This window comes from Hyla sarda, chromosome 3, assembly GCF_029499605.1.
Source record: "Hyla sarda isolate aHylSar1 chromosome 3, aHylSar1.hap1, whole genome shotgun sequence".
Taxonomy (NCBI): domain Eukaryota; kingdom Metazoa; phylum Chordata; class Amphibia; order Anura; family Hylidae; genus Hyla; species Hyla sarda.
Window position 1 is genome coordinate 349,543,733 of NC_079191.1, and position 22,857 is coordinate 349,566,589.

At 42.2% G+C, this 22,857-nt stretch overlaps 1 protein-coding gene across 5 annotated transcripts in view; it reads right to left on the minus strand.

Annotated features, from left to right (window-relative positions):
• Positions 1 to 22,857, minus strand: part of SLC8A1 (solute carrier family 8 member A1) — a 568,703-nt gene that overhangs the window by 148,586 nt on the left and 397,260 nt on the right. The gene's annotated exons all lie outside the window — the stretch shown is intronic.

Genomic DNA, 22,857 nt, shown 5'->3' on the forward strand with positions numbered 1-22,857 from the left:
GATGCAGGGTGAACTTTTAGAAGCTTATCGCTTGCTGGGACCTATAGTTGATTGTGCTGTATATGACTGACTTGACTTGTATGCAACCCACGCTAGACTTTAGTTACTTGGACTTGACTAACTTGACTGACTTGACTGCTGACTCTGACTGCATGGGGCCCTGTCTATTTCCATCCTCGGGGCACTCCAGCCCCCACCTTCCTAGACGAGCACAAGTGACGGCCCGGTCGGCCAATCCTCGTCTGCGGTAGATCATCACTGTGTCCTGAGATTGGCTGAGCAGCCAATACTTGTGCTTGTACATTGGACAATTCTGTATAATAATGTTCTCCATCATCCTCTGCCCTTCACTGTCAAATACCTAATATATTCTTTGGCCATTGCTCATGAATTTCCAATTACGCATATTACCATTTCACTATTCCCTGAATTAATTTATCCCAGTGGTGTGGATTAAAGGGATTTTCTAGGACCATTAGAATGATGATCTAAGGCTGGGTTCACACTGTCCTGAAGGCTGGGTTCACACCATGTTTTGGATGCACATTTAACCTACATGTTTTCATGGGAACACAAAAACATTGTTTTCTGTGTGCAATGTAGACAAATGTTTATTTTATTTTTTTTCTTCCTTTTTTGTTTTTGTTTGTTACTGTTGTTTAGAAGGTCATAGATTCCTAGCGGGAAATTTATCAAAATCTGTCCAGAGGAAGAGTTGCTGAGTTGCCCATAGCAACCAATCAGATCGCTTCTTTTTTTGTTGAAAAGGCCTCTGAAAAATGAAAGAAGTGATCTGATTGGTTGCTATGGGCAACTCAGCAACTTTTCCTCTGGACAGGTTTTGATAATTCTCCCCCATGGAGCTTAAATTGGTATTTTTCTGCATAATTGGGGATAAATAAGGGGATGAAGGGGCAATACTGGATAAGTCAATACCCGAGTACTATGGATAATGATGGAACAAATAATTAATGTATCATTTTTATTAACTTTTTTCTTCTTCTCTGCTGGCGGTTGTTCCAATATTATTCTCTTGGACATTGTCTTTTGTGGTTAGTATGTTTAAAGGAAATTAATAAAGAGATTAAACTGAAATTTAATGTCCATAGAATCATGTTTTATCGGTTTCTGTTTCAAATGTTTTGCTTTCTAGCAGTGGTCTCCAAACTGTGGACCTCCAGATGTTTCAAAACTACCACTCCCAGCATGCCAGGCACATACCGTATTTTTCACCGTATAAGATGCACTTTTTCTTCCCCAAAACTGGGGGGGGGGGGAAGTTGGTGCATCTTATACAGCAAATACACATTAAAACCTGTCCTATTGCGGCGGTCCCTGTGGCCATCAATGGCCGGGACCCACGGCTAATACAGTACATTACCGATTACGGTGATGCTCTGTATTAACCCTTCAGACGCGGCGATCAAAGCTGACCGCCGTGTCTGAAGCGAAAATAACACTAACCCGCCTGCTCAGTCGGGCTGTTCGGGACCGCCGCGGTGAGATCGCGGTGTCCCGAACAGCTTACAGGACACTGGGAGGGACCTTACCTGCCTCCTCGGTGTCTGCTCCGTGCTGGGATCCCCTGCATGGCCGGCGCTCTCCTTCATCGTCATCACGCCGTCTCGCACGCCGTTCCGTCATCCAATAGGAGCGGCGTGCGTAGCGGCGTGCGTAGCAGCATGCGTAGGGACGTCATGGCGGCGACGGAGAGCGAGGATACCGGGCAGCAGAGACGTTCCGGAGCGACGGGGACACTCCGGGGACGCGGCGACAGCGATGGAGGGCGACATCCAGGGTAGCGGTGACGAGCAGTGACGAGTCTGGAGCGGCGGGGACACGTGAGTATTACTTCCTATACCAGTCGTCTTCAACCTGCGGACCTCCAGATGTTGCAAAACTACAACTCCCAGCATGCACGGACAGCCAACGGCTGTCCGGGCATGCAGGGAGTTGTAGTTTTGCAACATCTGAAGGTCCGCAGGTTGAAGATCACTGTCCTATACTTTACATTGTATTTGGTTCAGAATCTTTATTTTCTAGATTTTTATCCTATAAAATGAGGTGCGTCTTATATGACGAAAAATACGGTAGTTAAAGTGGTAGTTTTGCAACAGCCAAAGGTCAGGTGATGGACAGGATTATACAGTCAGGGGTGTTTATTAGGCAAAAACATTCAAATCCCCCGAATGTATAATCCGCCCATCACCTGTCACTTCTCTTAAAAATTAAGTTCACGCCCATCTAACCGATTCTCTGAACTGTCAGACAAAATATAAACCTTAATATCTTGAGGGTCAGAAGTGAATATCAAGAAAGTGTAAAAAGATTAGAGATAAGCGAACTTACAGTAAATTCAATTCGTCACGAACTTCTCGGCTCGGCAGTTGATGACTTATCCTGCGTAAATTAGTTCAGCCTTCAGGTGCTCCGGTGGGCTGGAAAAGGTGGATACTTTCCTAGGAAAGAGTCTCCTAGGACTTTATCCACCTTTTCCAGCCCACGGGAGCACCTGAAAGCTGAACTCATTTATGCAGGATAAGTCATCAACTGCCGAGCCGAGAAGTTCGTGACGAATCGAATTTACTGTAAGTTCGCTTCTCTAAAAAAGATGTGTGATCAGGGTACACTAAGCTATCTAATTTTGGGTTGGCCACATGTACTTTACCTGTACTCCTAAAAACCTGTTGGTTAAGAGATCAGATGGAATAAACAGACAAGATATCGGGCCTCCTTAACCGTGAATTCAGAGGTTAAGTGATTACTCATTTTCTATATTCATTCTGCTTCATGCCAACCTTCTCTAAGCCATTATATGAGCTACATTGTGCATGGTTACCTAGCTACTACAGATGAGTTATTGTTTCTAGATAAGTGCTGTTTACACATAGAAGGTGTTTCTCCGTATTTCACTTGCTTCTGGATTTCAGATGTAGTTGGGCTGACAATCTAATATAGATTTCTAAATAGAAATAGGATTTTGTCCATGACGCCATCATTTCAAGGTGATGCTTTAATACGTTGATCTAACTTCTACTAAAATTTGAAATTATATATTTACAATGTGCAATGGGTGTATCTTCATCTGTGCCTGGCAGAATAATTCATTCCTCTGGTATACGGCTGTTGCATCAATCATTGTCGTGATGACGACCAGGCCAATCAGACGGCGTGGATGATAAGCCAATTAAATTCTGGTCTTTGTGTCTACGCCTTCCTTGCGTGATTATATATACCTTTGTCAATGTGATTGTGGCTTGTTTCTAATTAACCCTTCATTTTCTGTTTTGGTACCTTTTTGCTCAACCATTGCTGACTTGGACTGCCTGACTTGGAGTGCAGCTCTGATAGTAGCCCAAACCACTGTCCATACCTACTTGGGCAATATGCCCTAAATGATGGCCCCTAACTGTATAAGTAGGTTCCTTGAGAGTAAAATATTAAAGGGGTAGTCCGGCCCTGAGACATCTTATCTCCTATCCAAAGGATAGGGGATAAGATGTCTCACCGCGGGGGTCCCACCGCTGGGGACCCCCGCAATCTTGTATTTGCCACCCACCTGTTTGAGCTGCATGCCGCGGTGCTAGCTCACAAACAGCCGGGTGGCGACCACAGGGCCGGAGTATCGTGACGTCATGACTCTGCCCCCGTGTGACGTCACCCCCCGCCCCCAATATGCAGGTATCTGCCCCCTCCCATAGACTTGCATAGCGGGGACGGGGGTGACGTCAAATGGGGGCGGAGTCGTGATGTCACCCCCGCTATGCAAGTCTATGGGAGGGGGCGGATACCTGCATATTGGGGGCGGGGGGTGATGTCACACGGGGGCAGAGTCATGACGTCATGATACTCCAGCCCCGTGGTCGCCACCCGGCTGTTTGTGAGCTAGCACTGCAGCTCAAACAGGTGGGTGGCGAATACAAGATTGCAGGGGTCACCAGCGGGGGGACCCCCGCGGGGAGACAACTTATCCCCTTATCCCCTCCATCAATGGCTGACCGGTTGTATACCAGGCACAATTATGTACATTTGTTTGTGGCTGTGCATGTTATTAAAGATAGCTCTGTCCCATTCAAAAGAATAGGCAAGGGCTGTAGCACCAGACAAAGACACTAGTAAATGTTTATTATAGCCTTTGCTAAAGCATCTCAGCCCCTTCATTCAACTTATTGGTTAGTCTGCGTCCACACTGTTTTGTGTTTTACGTTCAACATAAGACATATTTATACCTTTGAAAAGAATAGAAACGAATACTAAAAACAGATTCTGCTGGATGTTATATAGCAGAATTTGTTTCCCTGTAGAATACATTGTAAGTTTTAAATCAAAGAATGTAGGGCTAATACTTTCCACAATTACAAGTGCCTATGACATACTCTATGAGAATATATAACCTAAATTCAATTCAGATTCCATTTCCCTATACAAGTGTTCTCAGATTCTCACCATCATAAAGAAAATGCTAAATAATGCAAACGCAGTCACGAGAGATCGTTCTCGCTGATTAGACTTCTATGGCAAATGGCCAAAAAAATGAACCTGCAATAAATGACCTTCATATATTTTTATTCGTTAAGTTACTATGAAAAGTCCCATTAGGACAAGGAAATAACAAAGGCTCGGAATATATTATCAGTCCCATCATGTGCCAAGTGATGGGGCTTCTATTAATTCTCTAGCGGCAGCAGGGACCGGTGTGACAAGCTCATTAGACTGACTTCCATCTTCCCATCACAGCTCTGGGTAAAGGAACCAGACTATTTATCCTGATCCTCAGAAAGGTTATTACTTTGGATTTAAGAAGCAATTTAGAAAGAAAAAAAAGTATTTCTGAAACTGGAATAAATTCAAACATTTTGCAAATTAGGAAATACCCATCTGGATACCTTGGGCTGATGGGAATGAATGCCACAGCGGCAAACCTCGCTGGATAAAACTTTCTGGGCATCCCCAATGAGAGATGTTTAGTAGTTAAAATCAGCAAAAAAGTGGAATGCAAAACCAGCTTTTTGCTAATACAACACTGCAAAATTCAGATGTTTTTTTTCCAGCCAAAGCCAAAAATGTATCCAGAAGGAAGGAGAAAAATAACTTCTTTCTTTATAATTCCCAATCCCCACTGGCTTTGTGTATGTGTAATATCCAGCACACATTGTTAAGTCTTAGACTTTAGTTTTGTACCCGTTTCTGTTGTTTTCTGTTGTGTTTGATGACTATTTTGTCATTCACCGGTACTTGCACAAACACGTGTCAATTGAAGGTAAAGCACATGCGGTTTTTCTGGACAGTTCTCGGCTGGGAGGAACACTGCCACAGCACTAACAAGTGAGCACTCGCTAAATGTTTTTCTTTTCAAAAACTAAATAAACTCAAAAAACTGGGGTATGACTTACAAGATATAAAATCACAATTTAATGGGTATAATCCGATAAAACACATATAACCCCTACAGACAATAACTGTACCAATATTCACCTGTGACCACAAAGGGAAAATATATCACAGAGAATAGAAACCAAACATATATTATTCACCACCACGAAAAAACCTGGTCTCCAACGCAGCGTTTCGCTCAGCTCATCAGGGAGACAGTCAAGGTGATGGTATCCCGGCAGGGTGGAGTGGCCAGTGCCGGGATACCATGACCTTAACTGTCTCCCTGATGAGCTGAGCGAAACGCTGCGTTGGAGACCAGGTTTTTTCGTTCTTTGAATTCAAAACTCTCTTAAATGCATTCCTTTATGGCATAATTATTTGCAAAAACAGCACAAGCACGTAAGCACTTTTTTCTCCTATCCTGTGTACACTATCTGTTAGGACCGTTTTAGTACAGGGACAGGGTCCTGAGGCATGAGGGTCATCCTTATTAGGACGAGTGCCCCAGTTACATGCCACACAGTGAGGTGAAGGTGTGAATAGGGACCTGATTGCACAACACTTTGAGGGGTTGATAGGAAGTGTAGGGACAGCACATATTAGTCTTCCCTCCAGTAATTAACCAATCATATCCCGTGTAATCTATGCCCTGGGAATTGTGCAATAATTAAAGGGATCACCCGAATTGACTCAGTAGGAGGTTCTATCTTTGGTGCAATACATATTGTATTGAACTGACTTAATTTTGTGCAAATCTGGTGGTGGTGAATAATATATGTTTGGTTTCTATTCTCTGTGATATATTTTCCCTTTGTGGTCACAGGTGAATATTGGTACAGTTATTGTCTGTAGAGGTTATATGCGTTTTATCGGATTATACCCATTAAATTGTGATTTTATATCTTGTAAGTCATACCCCAGTTTTTTGAGTTTATTTACTTTTTGTGGTGGGGAAGAGAGGCTAGCCCATAATTGACTTTCTTGGAGCTAATTTATTTCTCTTTTCAAAAACTGTATCGAGAAACCTGAACCTTATCAAAACCTGGATGAGTACACGCAGTCTTATTATACATGTGAAGTGCTAAGGGACAGAAGATTGAGGATCCATCGTAGTCTGTCCACTACTTTATCTCCATGACAATAAGAAACCTTTTACACTGTTTTAAGGCTTTAATGCCTATTACTTGATGAACACAAAGTATTACCATCATTGTTTGTGATGATTTTATTACTGTATGTTTGGTATACTATATAACTTGCAAACTTTTGAGAATAGACTTCTGGGGGATTCTGGGAGTGACACAGAAAATGTCAATGTTTTTGGCCTTATGTCCTGCCGAAACTTACAAAGGACCTGTTCATCACACCATGAAATGAATACAGACCCCCCCCAAACTAATACAGACAACAGACCAGATCCTTTAAACAAGTATAGATCAAACACTACACACCTAAAATATACAAAGACCCTAAGTACTCAAAATAAATATAGACAACATACAACATAATCTCAAAAATAAATGTAAATCCCAAAGACTTCAGACCTTCTTTATACAGATCTCAGATCAGTACCACCATTTATAAGGACCTCAGACCAGATCCACCTTTAAAGGAGAAGTATCATGGGGAAAAACATATCCAAAGGATAGGGGATAAGTTTAAGATCGTGGGGGGGGGGGGGGGGGTCTGACCGCTGGGCTCCCATCCAATCTCCTGTGCGGGGCTCTGGCCCGCCCCAGGTTCTGCACGTCATGACCACCACATGAAGAGGCGGCCAACACGCCCCCTCCATATATTTATATAGGATTGCCGAACGGCTTTCCCACAGATATATATGGAGGGGGCGTGTCGGCCGCCGCTTTGTGCGGGGATTGTGATGCGCTACTCCTCTTCACTTTCTGGCACCACTGCTTTTCTCAAGCATTGAGTCTCCCAAACATTGAAGGGTATAATGCTACATGGTAATATAACTCCAGGACCTGTTGCCAGTAACTAAAACTTTCATGGACAAAAATGTAATAAAACATTTATTCAAAAAGAGAATCCAAATTCTCAGGAACTGAGCAATTCATATAAACAAATCACAAATGCGTATATATGTTTGGGATATTATCCAACCATATTCACTTTGAAGTCAATGGACCTGTTCCTTTCCAAGCATGTAGACATCAGTATGCCATTTTGACAGGTTGCCAATGTATATGTGCATGAATATAATGTAAACCTGGCTTAATATATGTAATCAATCTATATACTCAACCAATAAACACACACACACACTCTCTTATACACAATTATTTTAATGAAATTTACGGTGTTTACTATTTTTTGTAAAGTTAGTTCAATAACATTTTTATAGAAAGCTTAAACTGACATTTACTCTAGCAAATCTTCCTGGTTTATTTTTACCATCCATATTAACAAAAGAAATCCCCTTAAAAATAAGACAGGCATCAACTCGTTACGGTATTGCTGTCATGGTTGGCATGACAATAGTCTTTAGTGGAAGGAAGTTGCTTAAGTATTAAAAATAGTCACCTAAATGCAGGGTGATACATAGAGGGAAATGGATTTCTAACATACACTATTCAGTTTCCATGCTGGTTTATAAAAATTACCCTTTTCTGTTTTGTTCATATAAAATATTAAAACCAGTCATAGTAAATAAATTATGGATAAGATAAAGTATAAATGTAACTGAAATGTAAATGTAATTAATATAGGTACAGCATTGCAACCATTTTTCCTCTATTGCATCTATCATAAAAATGCTATTCATGTGTCTCCCTGGTTTCGGACTATCACCTGTAGTCTGATCTGGCAGTCATACGTTTTTCCATCTGTCTCCCACTTTATACTACATTATATTAGGCAACTTGGTAAAAAAAAGTAGGGGACAGATAGTAAGAAATATAATTATAAGTATAACGCAGCTGGTTGGCAACCACCAGTATACCAAGTTCCTGGTTCTTACCAGTGTCGTACGACATTCTCTGTGCCATGTGTCTGGTGTATTTCCTGGTCTTCCTGCTCTGATGTGTCTCTTGCTACAGTTTCCCCTCTGTCCACTAGTGTCCGCGAGCACTGGTTGAGTTTTAGAGAGCCAGAATTTATCATTTGTACCCTTTTCCTTATGTCATTATAAAATACTCCGAATATATCATGTTGTCGACCAACGGATGATGAATTTGGTGCATTTTTCAATCCACTTTTTGCCTTGTGGATTAATACACCACCCAGTGATGGAATTGAGATTGCACAAAAAATTTCCGACTTTTTAAATAAGTGCAATTAAAAACATACCTATTTTACATAAACCACACACTTTTGCTGAAATCATATCCCTTTGCTGGACTAGGCACAAAAGTGTCTAAAACACATATAATACATGTGGTTAAAGTCACGTATGCCATTTTTTTTTTATGCAAATAGTAAATCTGCCCCATAGAGATTTGTTTGTAATGGCATTATGAAGAAGGAATGTCCAGAGCAAGTTCCCGTTAAAATCCAAACTTTATTCAAGCATGTGCACCAGGTACGAAGACAGGGTAGACACAGGTGATGCGTTTCAGCCCGTCAAAGGGCCTTAGGCATGACTAAGGCCCTTTGACGGGCTGAAACGCGTCACCTGTGTCTACCCTGTCTTCGTACCTGGTGTACATGCTTGAATAAAGTTTGGATTTTAACGGGAACTTGCGCTGGACATTCCTTCTTCATAATGCCATTACCAGCACAGGGTACGGTCCGTACCAGTCCGTGCGCAGTAGGACGTAGGAGGTTGAGCTGAACACGGATTGCACAGATTTGTTTGTAGTCTGTAACCATGGAGACACATAGGGTGAGATTTATCAAAACCTGTCCAGAGGAAAAGTTAATCAGTTGCCCATAGCAACCATTCAGATCACTTTTTTAGAGGTCTTTTCAAAAATGGAAGAAGTGATCTGATTGGTTGCTATGGACAACTGGTGTACTTTTCCTCTGAAGAGGTTTTGATAAATCTCCCCCTTAGTGCTGTAAGTGTAATGTTTTCTGCAGTATTATAGGAAGGTTCTTTAGAAAGGATTTCATTTGGTATTGTACCATGTAATAGTAGTAGTAATGTAGATAGTAATGTGTATATAATTTGCATCCCTATTTTCTATGTTATTCACACAATAAAGTCCAATCAACAGAATTGCGCCGAATCAACCTCCAAGTCATCCAACCTTTACATACACCAAGTCTTGCACGTCGCCATCTCCGCTCCCATTGATCACATGTAATTACTGCACAACATGCTATCTACTACATTGTATTATTTATGGAGCCAATTACCTTCTACTTTCCTATAAGCTTTAAACCAGTATTTATGCCATCCATTATGTAGATTGGATCTAAAGAAACGTTCAGTATTATCTTGATAGCGATATTTCACACTACTAGCATTGGAAATCAGGATTTTCAATTACCTCCTAAGCCAAGAACACAGATGCCCTGGGGGTTATCACTATGGTACTTTGGTTTACTTAGATAAAGATGAGGTAAATGTTTTTTTATCTGAAAACAATAGGAAATACGACTCATTTCATCACAGAAAATATATCTGAAATATAATAAAGAGAAAAACATGAAACGTGGGCCGGTCAATCATTTTCAATCATTGCTAAGAATTGTAAGGAAACTGGAGAGGAAATGAGGCTTCCTATCAGAGTTAGGCTGGGTTCACACTACGTTTTGTCCCATACGGGAGCGCATACGGCAGGGGGGAGCTAAAAGCTCGCGCTCCCGTATGTGACCGTATGCGCTCCCGTATGTCATTCATTTCAATGAGCCGACCGGAGTGAAACGTTCGGTCCGGTCGGCTCATTTTTGCGCCGTATGCGCTTTTACAACCGGACCTAAAACTGTGGTCAACCACGGTTTTAGGTCCGGTTGTAAAAGCGCATACGGCGCAAAAATGAGCCGACCGGACCGAACGTTTCACTCCGGTCGGCTCATTGAAATGGATTACATACGGGAGCGCATACGGTCACATACGGGAGCGCGAGCTTTTAGCTCCCCCCTGCCGTATGCGCTCCCGTATGGGACAAAACGTAGTGTGGACCCAGCCTAATTAGTGAGTATTGACTCTCTAGAGCAATGTTTTTCTACTCCAGTACTCACGTCCCCCTACAGGTCAGGATGTTAGGATATTCTTTACAAAGAACCCTAGTGGCGAAGTCTAAGGCACTGGTCATAATAATGATAACTACCTGTGATATATTGAGTACAGTGATCCCTCAACTTACAATGGCCTCAACATACAATAGTTTCAACATACAATGGTCTTTTCTGGACCATCGTAAGTTGAAACCAGACTCAACATACAATGCACAGACAGTCCAGATTCGTGAAACGTGTCAATGGCTGGAAGAACCGACCAATCAAAATGGGCATTCACTGGTAAAACCCCTGTTTTACTGAAGTGTATGCACTGACTGATGTCTGGTAGCACCTCCTACAGTACAGGGAGGTATTACATGTTCTGTACTCTTTACCTGTACCAGAGTTACCTGCTCCTCTGGACACCAGGTGAGGGCGACTCCATGTTACTTTTTAGGACATTGCGTGTACTGTACAGGACCCCGAAGAAGCTCCTGTTCTCTACATAGACCAGTGTTTCCCAAGCAGGGTGGCCCCAGCTTTTGCAAAACTACAACTCCCAGCATGCCCGGACAGCCTTTGGCTGTCCGGGCATGCTGGGAGTTGTAGTTTAGCAACAGCTGGAGGCTTCCTGCTTGGGAAACACTGACATAGACAGTGATTTACAGCTCCCAGCAGATCTTTCTTACTTTTATATGTAAGGATTTGCTTTATCTATGTTAGTTATCTACTTATTATTCTTCAATTCTCAATTTTTCCTATTTTTGGATGACATTTTGGTGCCTTTAGAACCAATTACCAGGTTTCCATAGAGTTCTGGTCTCAACATACAATGGTTTCAACATACAATGGTCTTTCCAGAACCAATTAATATTGTAACTTGAGAAACCACTGTATGCCACACTTCCATGCGCCGTTGCTGAGATCCAGCTCCCAGTGAACCGGACCCCTACACACTACAGTCTCCACCGAGCAGTGAGTGCACCTACGTTTTGTCTTTTTGTACTTCGTTGATACTCAATACTTGTGTGTGTGCACCCCGCAGGAGACCAAGAGATAGGTACCGAGTTTTGGTTATGCTACAGTCCAGGTGATATATGCCCTTAGTGTGCTCTCCCCTTTCTTTCCTGTGTTTATGGACTACTGTATGTGTTTCCATATTCAAAATCCAAGTAGTAGAAGTGGCACTTCAGGGTTGCAAAGAAAATGTGTCTTTATTCACCCATCAAGGTTCCAAAAATGCAACGTTTCAGCCTCACAATGAGGCCCTTGCCAAGCTTGAGAAAGGCCTCATTGTGAGGCTGAAACATTGCATTTTTGGAACTTTGATGGGTGAATAAAAACACATTTTCTTTGCAACCCTGGAGTGCCGCTTCTACTACTTGGATTTTGAGACATATGGTTTGGAGTCAGAACCGGAGGAGCGGAGCACCCATCTTTGACTTGAAGTCATATTTACAGTGCCGATTTTCCTTTTGCTTTCTCTTTTGTTTCCATATTCAGGTTTTTAATTGCAACTATTCAATCCAAAGTCAGGAACCAATCATACATGAAAGGTAGGTTGACAGGATAGCTTAATATATCTTCACATAATTGCAATTAAAAACCTGAATACACCCTAAGGAAACATGACCAGACTTGAGGACCAGAGTCGAGAATCAATGACTGAGCTCCGGAGGCAGTGCCAAATGAGTTTGGTTTCCAGTTACTACCTAACAACAAGTCCTTCTGCTAGAAGTAACCACATTAGTAGCAAAATGTCAAATGGGACGCCAATGTGTACGAGCATGACGGGCATGGACCCCAGTGACTTTAATGGCCTAACTGTAGTCAGCTAGTAAGTACATTTGGGTCACTCTTGCACGTATAGGTTTAATTATTTGGGACACAAAAATGTAGCACACCACACTTTTGAGTGTGAAAATATACGTTTCGGAAATCACTTAAACGTATTCACTAGCTATGTTTAAATGGTACCTGTCATTTAAAAAAAAAACTTTTGATATGCCATAAAAACATATTAAAAGTTTTTATCAATCGGGGTCTGAGAGTTGAGACCCCCAACTGACCAGGAGAACAAGCTGGAGGGCATATGTGTTCTCTCCCGGCTCTGTGTCACATGACCTGGACAGAATTGCAATGCAAACTATGGGGTCTTCTAGGTTTCATCGACACAGAGCAAGGAAAGGAGCATTCGGCAGCGTGGCTCTCTCGCTGCTTGTTCTAATTATCAGTCAGTGTCTAAACACTCCCTTTGACATGTTATAAGGCTCTTTGGACTTTTACAGGTGCACTTTAAAGGGGTACTTTGGTGAAATTATTTTTTTTTAAATCAACTGGTGCCAGAATGTTAAACAGATTTGTAAATTACTTCTATTTAAAAATTGTAATTCTTCCAGAACTTATCAGCAGCTGTATGCTCCACAGGAAGTTATTTTCTTTTTTAATTTCTTTTCTGTCTGACCACAGTGCTCTCTGCTGCCACCTCTGTCTGTCTCAGGAACTATCAAGAGCAGGAAAAAATCCCCATAGCAAACCTATCCTGCTCTGGACAGTTCCTGAGACAGACAGAGGTCAGCAGAGAGCACTGTGGTCAGACAGAAAATAAATGTAAAAAGAACTTCCTGTGGAGCATACAGCAGCTGATAAGTACTGGAAGGGTTACGATTTTTAAATAGAAGTAATTTACAAATCTGTTTTACTTTTTGGCACCAGTTGATTTAAAAAAACAATGAAACATCCGGAGGGCCACAGTTTGAGACCACAGCTTTAAGTCAATGGGGCCAGTGCCTACATGTCTAAATGAGTGTTCCATTATGACATTGTGCCAATGTATATGTGATACGGATGGCACAGTTGTATCGTGAGACTGGCTTAAAACATAATTTGTCATGTTACTGTCCTCCACAAGGTTGGCAGAGGTAAGAAGAAATTGTCTTTGTAGATTAATATTGATCTTTCTAGGAGGAAACTGGCACAAAGGTGGCCTTGTGATTATTCTTTATAGGGTTCGGGAACAACCGATTCTCAGATGAATAATAGCGCCTTGCTGTTAAAGGTGAGTTAACACTGAGGATACAAAATAGAATTGATCTGTTTGTGCGATTAAGAAAGTGTAGACTACAGAGAACACGGCCCTGAGAATGAAGCTGCAAATGATTAGGTGAAGATCCCTACATTAATAATATAATCATAATAATACATTAGTTATGGTGGTAACAAGATAATATTACAGATGCTGAAAACATAAATGGCCGCAGGCTCTGGGGCCCTCGGTCCAGTTCTCAGTGGCTTCCACCTTCAAAGATCATTAGCTAAACCTTTCACAATGGAAATTGTCCATCACAAGGTAGACAACAATTGGAGCCGGGCGCTATGTGAGGTGGTTACTCAACATGCCACAGGGCAAAGTCATTTTAGCAAAATGTAAACACCTGCCAGACACAGGAATAATGTCTGGCAACACTGATAAGCTGCCATGCATTGTTAGCAAGGATTAAGCGTTTACATCCCTGCAGCCAGCGGACATGCATCTCATATTGATGCCCAGCTATAAGAATGGTCCTGCTGCCGTGCTACATGGTGACATCCAATAATACAGGGAGTGCCGGCAAAACAATAATGTATGAAGTGAGAGAAATGAATGTGTGAAGCTCTGACACCTACTGGGTTAGGTATATTACCAAACACATAGATTCTGTCCGTATGCCAGGCATGCCAGGAACGGAAGTTAGAAAAGATTGTAAAAGTTGCAGAATGCCAACTTTGCTTTCCCTGGGTTGTGGTATTGTTATAAACTTTAAACTAGGTTTACAAATGCAGATTATGCTACAAAGAATTCTTAAAGCGTACCTGTCAGATCCCATAAAAAAAAATATTTATAAATAATAAAAAAGTACCTAATACTCAGTACCTAATCCTGACCATGTACATCTTTTATGCCTCTATCACCTATATCTATCTATATATATATATATATATATATATATATATATATATAAAAAAAACTCAACGCGTGTGTGTGTGTGTGTGTATGTATGTGTGTATGTATGTATGTATGTATGTATGTGTGTGTGTATGTATGTGTGTATATGTGTGTGTGTATGTGTGTGTGTGTGTGTGTATGTTCCACAAAAACATTCAAACCGCTAAAGATATTAACATGAAACTTGGCACACATGTTACTTATATGTCAACAACAAACATAGGATAGGTGATTTAACCCTTACTCACCCCCATTTGCCAGGGGCGGGGCTTATGTTTAAAGTCCCATGCAAGTCAATGGAAAATATATGTTACTGCATAACTTCCAAACGGCTGGAGATATTTCGATAATACTTGGTCACATGTTACTTATATGTCCACTTAAAATATAGGATAGTTACTTTAACCCTTAACTACCCCCATTTGTGAGGGTCAGGTTTTTTTTTTTTAAGTCCCATGCAAATCAATGGGAAATGTATGTTCTTACATAACTTCTGTACGGCTGGAGATATTTCATTACCTGGTACACATATTACTGGTTGGGATATGAGGACGGGATGGGCGGTCGGGATAGGAGGTCGAGATAGGAGGTCGGGATAGGAGGACGGTATATTAGGACGGGATAGGAGGTCGGGTAGGAGGTCGGGATAGGAGGTCGGGATAGGAGGACAAGATAGGAGGAAGGGATAGGAGGTCTGGATAGGAGGTTTGGATAGGAGGTCAAGATAGGAGGTCAAGATATGAGGACGGGAAAGGAGGGTGGGAAAGGAGGACGGGATAGGAGGTTGAGATAGGAGGTTGAGATAGGAAGTTGGGATAGGAGGTCGGGATAGGAGGTCAGGATAGGAGGTCGGGATAGGAGGTTAAGATAGGAGGACGGGATAGGAGGTTGAGATAGGAGGACGGGATAGGAGGTCGAGATAGGAGATCGGGACAGGAGGTCAAGATAGGAGGTCGAGATATGAGGACAGGAAAGGAGGTCAGGATAGGAGGACGGGATAGGAGGTCTGGATAGGAGGTCAGGATAGGAGGTCAAGATAGGAGGTCAAGATATGAGGACGGGAAAGGAGGTCGGGATAGGAGGACGGGATAGGAGGTTGAGATAGGAAGTCAGGATAGGAGGTCGGGATAAGAGGATAGGAGGTCAGGATAGGAGGTTAAGATAGGAGGTCAGGATAGGAGGTTGAGATAAGAGGACGGGATAGGAGGTCGAGATAGGAGATCGGGATAGGAGGTCAAGATAGGAGGTCGGGATAGGAGGACGGGATAGGAGGACAGGATAGGAGGTCTGTATAGGAGGTGAGGATAGGAGTTCGAGTTAGGAGGATGGGATAGGAGGTCGAGATAGGAGGTCGAGATATGAGGACGGGAAAGGAGGTTGGGATAGGAGGACGGGATAGGAGGTTGAGATAGGAGGTTGAGATAGGAAGTCGGGATAGGAGGTCGGGATAGGAGGTTGAGATAGGAGGACGGGATAGGAGGACGGGATAGGAGGTCGAGATAGGAGGACAGGATAGGAGGTCGGGATGTAGGGTTGGGATATGACAACAATATATAAGGACTGCATATGAAGTCAAAAGCTTCCTCCTTTGTTTATTTTCCTCCCCAAAAAGGATAAGAAGAAAAAAACGGGCAATGCCGGGTACTCAGCTAGTTTATCATAAAAATCCCTCTTTTCATTAGCTCACAGTGATAGACATCCTCTCAGGGGAAGGGGACTTGTCCCTCCCTTGTGGTGGTGGGAGGTGATTGGTGTGTGGTGGGAGGGGCATGTCCCTCCCTTGTGGTGGTGGGAGGGGATTGGTGTGTCTGCTCATGCAGCCTTGTCCATGAGTCCTCTCTTGTCCATGACTCATGGACAAGCCTGACGCTGCTGCAGGACTTGTTAGTGTCCCAGTAAATATGGGGACCCCTAGTGGTAGGATTTTCAGGGGCCATTTTCATTATTAAATATTAAAAATTTTTAGACAACCATAATACAAAAGGTCTTTAATTTTCATCAGTAAGGCTATATTCCCACTCCGGAATGTCTGCACGGAAAATCTCTGTGCGGACATTCCGAAGACTGTGGCTATGCATTCCGTGCGGAGTCTGCAGAAAGAATTCTGTGGACATGTTTAATGGATTTTTGGTGCCAGAAACATCTGGCGTGGAAATTCCGCCTTGTGCACAATGCAGCAGAATCCCCTTGAATACAATGGACTCTACTGCTCCAGAATCTCTGGTAAAATTCAAATGCAGAATTCTGCATGGAAATTCCAGACGTGTAAGCATGGCTTAACAACATATTAAACCTTTTTTGGATCTGACAGTGCCCATTTAAATTTAAGCAAGCAAAATGTATCATATGCATTCAGTATTATCATGAGACCTGCCAAAAAACGTCTCCGATTCAATCACTAATATTGCTCAGATTGAAACTTCCTGTTACAGGGGGAAAAAACTATTTATTTTGTTGTAATGCGTAATTGACATAAAAAATTTGGGCACCCAAGATATGGGGCCAAATGTTTAGATGTAAACCCTGTGTAACACTACTATGCTTGATATTAATCTGAAAGTATAAGCTCACTGTTAAGCACAGTGCTTCCAATGCTGGTGTCTACCGTCTTTGTCAGGGTTCATTCGTTTACCTGCAGATGTGGTGAATAGCGCAAGCTAATACGCAGCCGGAGGCAGAAGTAACCACGCTGAGTAAGTGGCACAATATAGTGCAGGTCAGTCATTAGCAGTGTTTGCTAATTGTTAAGAATGAATAGGAAAGAAAGTGATGAGAAGAGCCGGAATCAATTATTACAGCGAAACAAATGAGTTCTTCACATTTTTATCTATGTGCCTGGCCTCCATTTCATCAGAACAGGAACACTTATGCTACCCGCAGATCAGTGTAGTGGCTCAGCAGGAAATGCTTGAGTACTACTTCACTTCTCTCAGTAAAAGGTGCTTGCTACTTCACCCGATTTCTGAGGCAGAACACAGAATTTAGGGAAGTCTATATACAGTCTTAGTGTTTAGGGTAAGTAATCAGCTATTGTCACAGAGTTATTTTATCATCATAATAAAAACTGATTTTTTTTTTTTTTCAAATACTAAGATTTACATTACAAAAAAAACAGAAATGGTGTGGGATGTGACACTTTAATGAATGCAATTTCATCCTGGTTTCCTAAATGGGTTATTTGACTAATCAAACTTATTCCCTATCCACAGGATAGCAAATAAGTGTCTGATTAATAAGGGTCCGACTGCTGGGACCCCCGCTTTCTCAAAAATGGGGCTTGTCTTTTACCTCTGAGCGCTCCCGCCAGTACCTTCTGAGATAAACTGGTCTCGGCAGTGATGGCCAAATACTGTCTGAGGTGGGACATCACTGCAGCCGGTGATTGGTAAAGCGGGCCATCCCTGCTGAGACCAGTTCGTCTGAGAAGGTGGGGGCCAGAGCTCTAAGAGATAAGAGACAGACCCTGTTCTGGAGATTGAGGGGAGTCCCAGAGGTTGGACCCCCTGCGGTCAGACACTTTTCCCTTATCCTGAGGATGTGGGATACATTTTATTAGCCGGATAACCACTTCAATATTGCAGTCTCCAGACCCTCTCTACATGTTTCCAATTACCAGATTTTTGATATAACTTAGTAAAAACACCATCCCACTATTTTCATGTCAGTGTCTCTCCCCACCCCCAATTTTTTTGAATAAGCAAATGGTCAGTCTTTGACTACAATTGAACAGACAGGACCCTTCTAAGAAGCATAAGCATTCATAAATTGTGAAAGAATTTTGGGGGTATTCTGCTGTCTATAACTGTCCAATCTGCCTACTTCCGAGACAAGTGGTCAAAGCAGGAACGGCCTGCGCAGCCGATCACTGGGTGCAGCCCTGTCCTGTCTAGACCAGTGATAGGAGGAGCAAGCAGGTCCTGCCTAAATCTCTCATCTCAGGAGCAGACATAAGAGACAAGCAGTGAAGAAGCAACAACGAGAGCTGAAATTGAAGCTGTGGGAGATAGGAGTAGTTAAGTATTATTATTTTTTCTTCTATTTCCTACAGCCCTAGCGTTATACCAAGTTTACTTGAGACATACAGAAACCATCATATATAATCAGATGAAAGATGGAGGGTAACAGAGAAGAGGAATCACAACATAACCAACAGGAGCAGCACATTACTGTACACAGTGATTCCCCAATGGCTTCTCCCCGCACCATCAGCCGTGATTGATAGATCTCACCCAATTGGTGTGTAGGAAAAGATCTAACATTCAAAGCTTCTAGGGATTACCAAAATGACTTATGGCTCTGGCTGCATGGAGGTAATGCAAGGTTCCTTTAAAAAAATTATGGATCTAACTAGGGAATCCTGATCTAAAAATGAAGGATCTTTCAAGCATTATAGTTCACCCACTGATAGCAGTTAATCGTGGGGCATCACTCCAACAAGAATCCCAATGACCAGCTTGGTCTTGCAGGAACTGTAATAGGATGTGGATTGTGAAACCAGGATACTAAAACAGTATTTCTGCCTTTGAAATATTTTAATACTTAATTAGCTTAAAGGAGTTGTCCAGAATTAGCAAATTGATTCCGTATTTTACATACAGATATATATCAGGTGTGTATATAAGGTGTCTTGGATGTTCCAGATCCTGCCATGCTTACTGAATTGTTCACAAAGAGGCATATTCACAGTGTAGGGTCCGTCCCAATGAGGCCACCTTATCGCGGTGGGACGGTCCAAGCTATTTGACCGCCGGCGGAGACAAATTTGCGAGCTAAGTGCCTCACTATTTCATAGTTTCACATTTGCATCTATTACACCATAGCTGTATAGCTCTCCATGTTTTAACTGCATTTTCATGTTTCACCTATATCCTTGTGCTGGCAGTGTGCTGCTGCATTTTTCTGTTGCTATATATATATATATATATATATATATATATATATATATATATTATGCATATGTGTGGTACCTCTAGAGGTGCTTCTATATCTGCTGATATTAAACAGTCAATAACACGCTGTATATGTTCACATCATTTGCACACAACTTATTAATAGATATGTAGGACTATTGCTGTCTTAATTATTTTCCTTGTTATATGTCTGGTTTCCCACACATAGAAGAGTGATAGACGCCCTGGTCCTGAGTCTGTTCCAAAAACTGGTGAATGAGTGGTGCCGCACAAAATCCACTTCTCTCCAGCTTATCACCATGACAACATCTCCTCCAGACACTTAAAAAAATTATAGAAATATGTCAGAGTTTTCATATACTGCTCTACTAAAGGTATATTTGCACTTGAAGGGATACACATAAGTCTAATTGGATCCATGAGTTATACTGCCCTTAAATGCAACTCTTCGCTTAGATGTTGCTCTTCTATAGGCATATGAAAGAGTAGGTTTTATAGAAATCCTTATTCAGCAAGAATTGCACATAAAACCAGAATAACCGAATCAGTCACAGTGACATTGTATGCCTTATATGTTATAAATATATCAAATTAAGAAAATTAGAGGACACACTGCAATTGAAAAAGAGCATCCCATACAATGAAATGCTGAACATGTGCACTGTGTTGTTTCTAAGGGTAACATGATGTTTTAATTAGATATAAAATTTTGCATCAAAATAGCCAAGGAGCTAGAAATTCTCTGCTTGCCCCATTGACTCCTATGAGAGGGAATAGAGACTAATCCTAATACTAACCAGAATAGGCACTAATGGTGCTTGCTAGCTTTAAAGGGGTACTCAACTCCTAGACATCTTATCCCTTATCCAAAGGATAGGGGATAAGATGTCTAATCGCGGGGATCCGGCGCTGGGGACTCCCGCAATCTCGGCTGCGGCACCCCAGACATCCGTGCACAGAGCGAACTTCGCTCTGTACCAGATGACTGATGATGTGGGGCAGAGGCTCGTGAAATCACGGCCACACCCCAACTTGTAATGTCATGTCCATCCCCCCTCAATGCAAGCCTACGGGAGGGGGCGTGATGGCCACCATGCCCCCTCCCATAGACTTGCATTGAGGGGGCGTGACCACAACGTCACGAGCCTCCAGCACTGCACCTGACGCTATAAACGAATGCCAGGTACAGCAGGTCTTCCGCTGGCGATCCCCATGATGTCTAGGGGCGGAGTACCCCTTTAAGACCTTGGATTCCAAAACTGGTAAAGATGTGTTGTGGACTACTTAAAAGGCTAATATTCTTGCCTTGTACTTACTATGGTGCAAAAACATTTTCTCCATAGAATTCTGCTTACTTTTTCTTCTACAGCCTCTACAGCTTGTTGTATGAGCTCTCTTTTATCTCAATAGTTGTATATGATCAATGTGATTCTCCACTCAGACTGCCTTGTATCTGCTCACCTCATTATCTCTAGTCTGTGTGAGCTGCCCTCCAAGGATTCTCCCCCCTCATTCACTAACTGAGCCTTGTGTGTAACTCACTTCCCCTCCCTGCTGCTATCAGTAATAATGATAGGGCAGAAAGTCATTCTAATGGGTTTATGTTATCTTGCTATGGGTAACAGCTAAATGGTAGATCATTTCTAATAAAGACTTTGCTTCATTTTGCATTCAGGAAACAAATAAACAAAAAATAAGTGTCCATTGCCTTTAAAGGCTTGGTCATACTAGCTTTTTTCAGGTTGTAATTTTTTCATAGAATGAAAATATGTTCCTCCTCTCCTTGTAAAGACTTATTCCTACTTTATAGGAAAATATAAATGAACATATCAGACTATGGACTCATTCCCATTGATCCAGCATATTTGCCATCAGATATGCAGGAGCTGGTTCTAAATAGGCTGTATGAAGTTTTTTTTTTTTTTTCGATCTGATGACTCCATGGCAAATATGTCAGATAGCCTATAGGTCTGGTGCCATGCCCCATTTCAGTCTATGGAAAAACTCATGGGATGTCAGATTCAAGAAAATACAGTTTGTAACATCCAGCATTTCAATCCATTCCCATCCAGAATGGTGTCCATTACCCCACATAGCTGAACCCAGATTATACTATACTTTGTCCCAGGATTAAAGGAGTACTCTGGGACATAAAACTTATCCTCTATTCTAGGTATAAGGGATAATTGTCAGATTGTGTGGGGTCCGACCGCTGGGAACCCCTGTGATCTCCAGCCCGACACTCCGGTTTTCCTCCTGAATGGGCATGTCAACCACTACAGGAAGCAGTGGCTGACACGTCCCCTCCATGCATCTGTATGGGAGAGCATTGCATTCAGGAATCTCATGCTCTCCCATAGAGCTGCATGGAGGGAGTGCGTTGGCTGACACTTCATGCTGTGGCCTACATGCTCCATTTAGAAGGACAGCTGGGGCCCCATCCAGGAGATGGCGGGGGTCCCAGCGATCGGACCTGACAAGATCTGACACTGATCCCTTATCCTTAGTATAGAGGATATGTTTTTATATCTCAGAGTACTCCTTTAATGGAAGGCGCAGGACACATGGATTGGTAGAAGATGCCTGTATAATGCATTGCCCCCTCAAGCCCTGTACTAGGCATGGTACAATATATCAATTTTGCCTTCAGTGCTCAATATTTATTGGAAATATATTTTAAAGTTAGAAAAAAAACATACACCTACTTTCCTGAATTTCTTATCCTGATATCCGTATAAAATTGATTTTAACAAGCATCACACAAGGGTATAGCCTAGATCGCTCCCTTGTAATTCAGCTTTTAAGGCAACATAAGGGCAAAGTGATTTTTCTCTGTATTCCTCCTTTAAGTTAGCAGATTTGCCGAGAACAGGTGAGCTTGTCAAGGAAAGGGTTAAAGCAATTACGCTTTATCTCATAGGTGGATTTAAGACTTTGAAAGAAATTGCTCGGAAATGTCAGCAAGATTGTGTACTCTGTTTAATGGCATCAATAGTGCTAATGGTCACTATCGCTCGGGAACACGCATTAAACGGGAGAAAGGCGGTGAGTAACCGCGCCGAGCATGTAATCTGCACAGATAGAAGGGGTAGATTTGGGAGGCTGTGCTTGCAGAGAACGCACTAGTCAAATCACACAGACGGCACAATATGACATTTTTCGTAAGTATTCCGTTGCTATGGAGACTATACAAACACTCCTACACAGAGAGTCGCAGGCTCGTTGGCAATAATCTTAATGTGGAAAACCACTTGAAAGCTTTGTAGCACATCTCACTTGAACAGATGAACAGCTTTAGGTTGAAGGAAGTGGGGGGAGAAAGATATGGGAACAAGCCCCCGAAAAACTCAGCTGCGGCTAAAGGGAAACACTGCAAGGATGTCACTCAAGACAACAACAAGGACCCATAATGGGACGGTGCAGAAGTTACTATTATTTGTCAGTTATGTTCCCATAGGAGTGCCA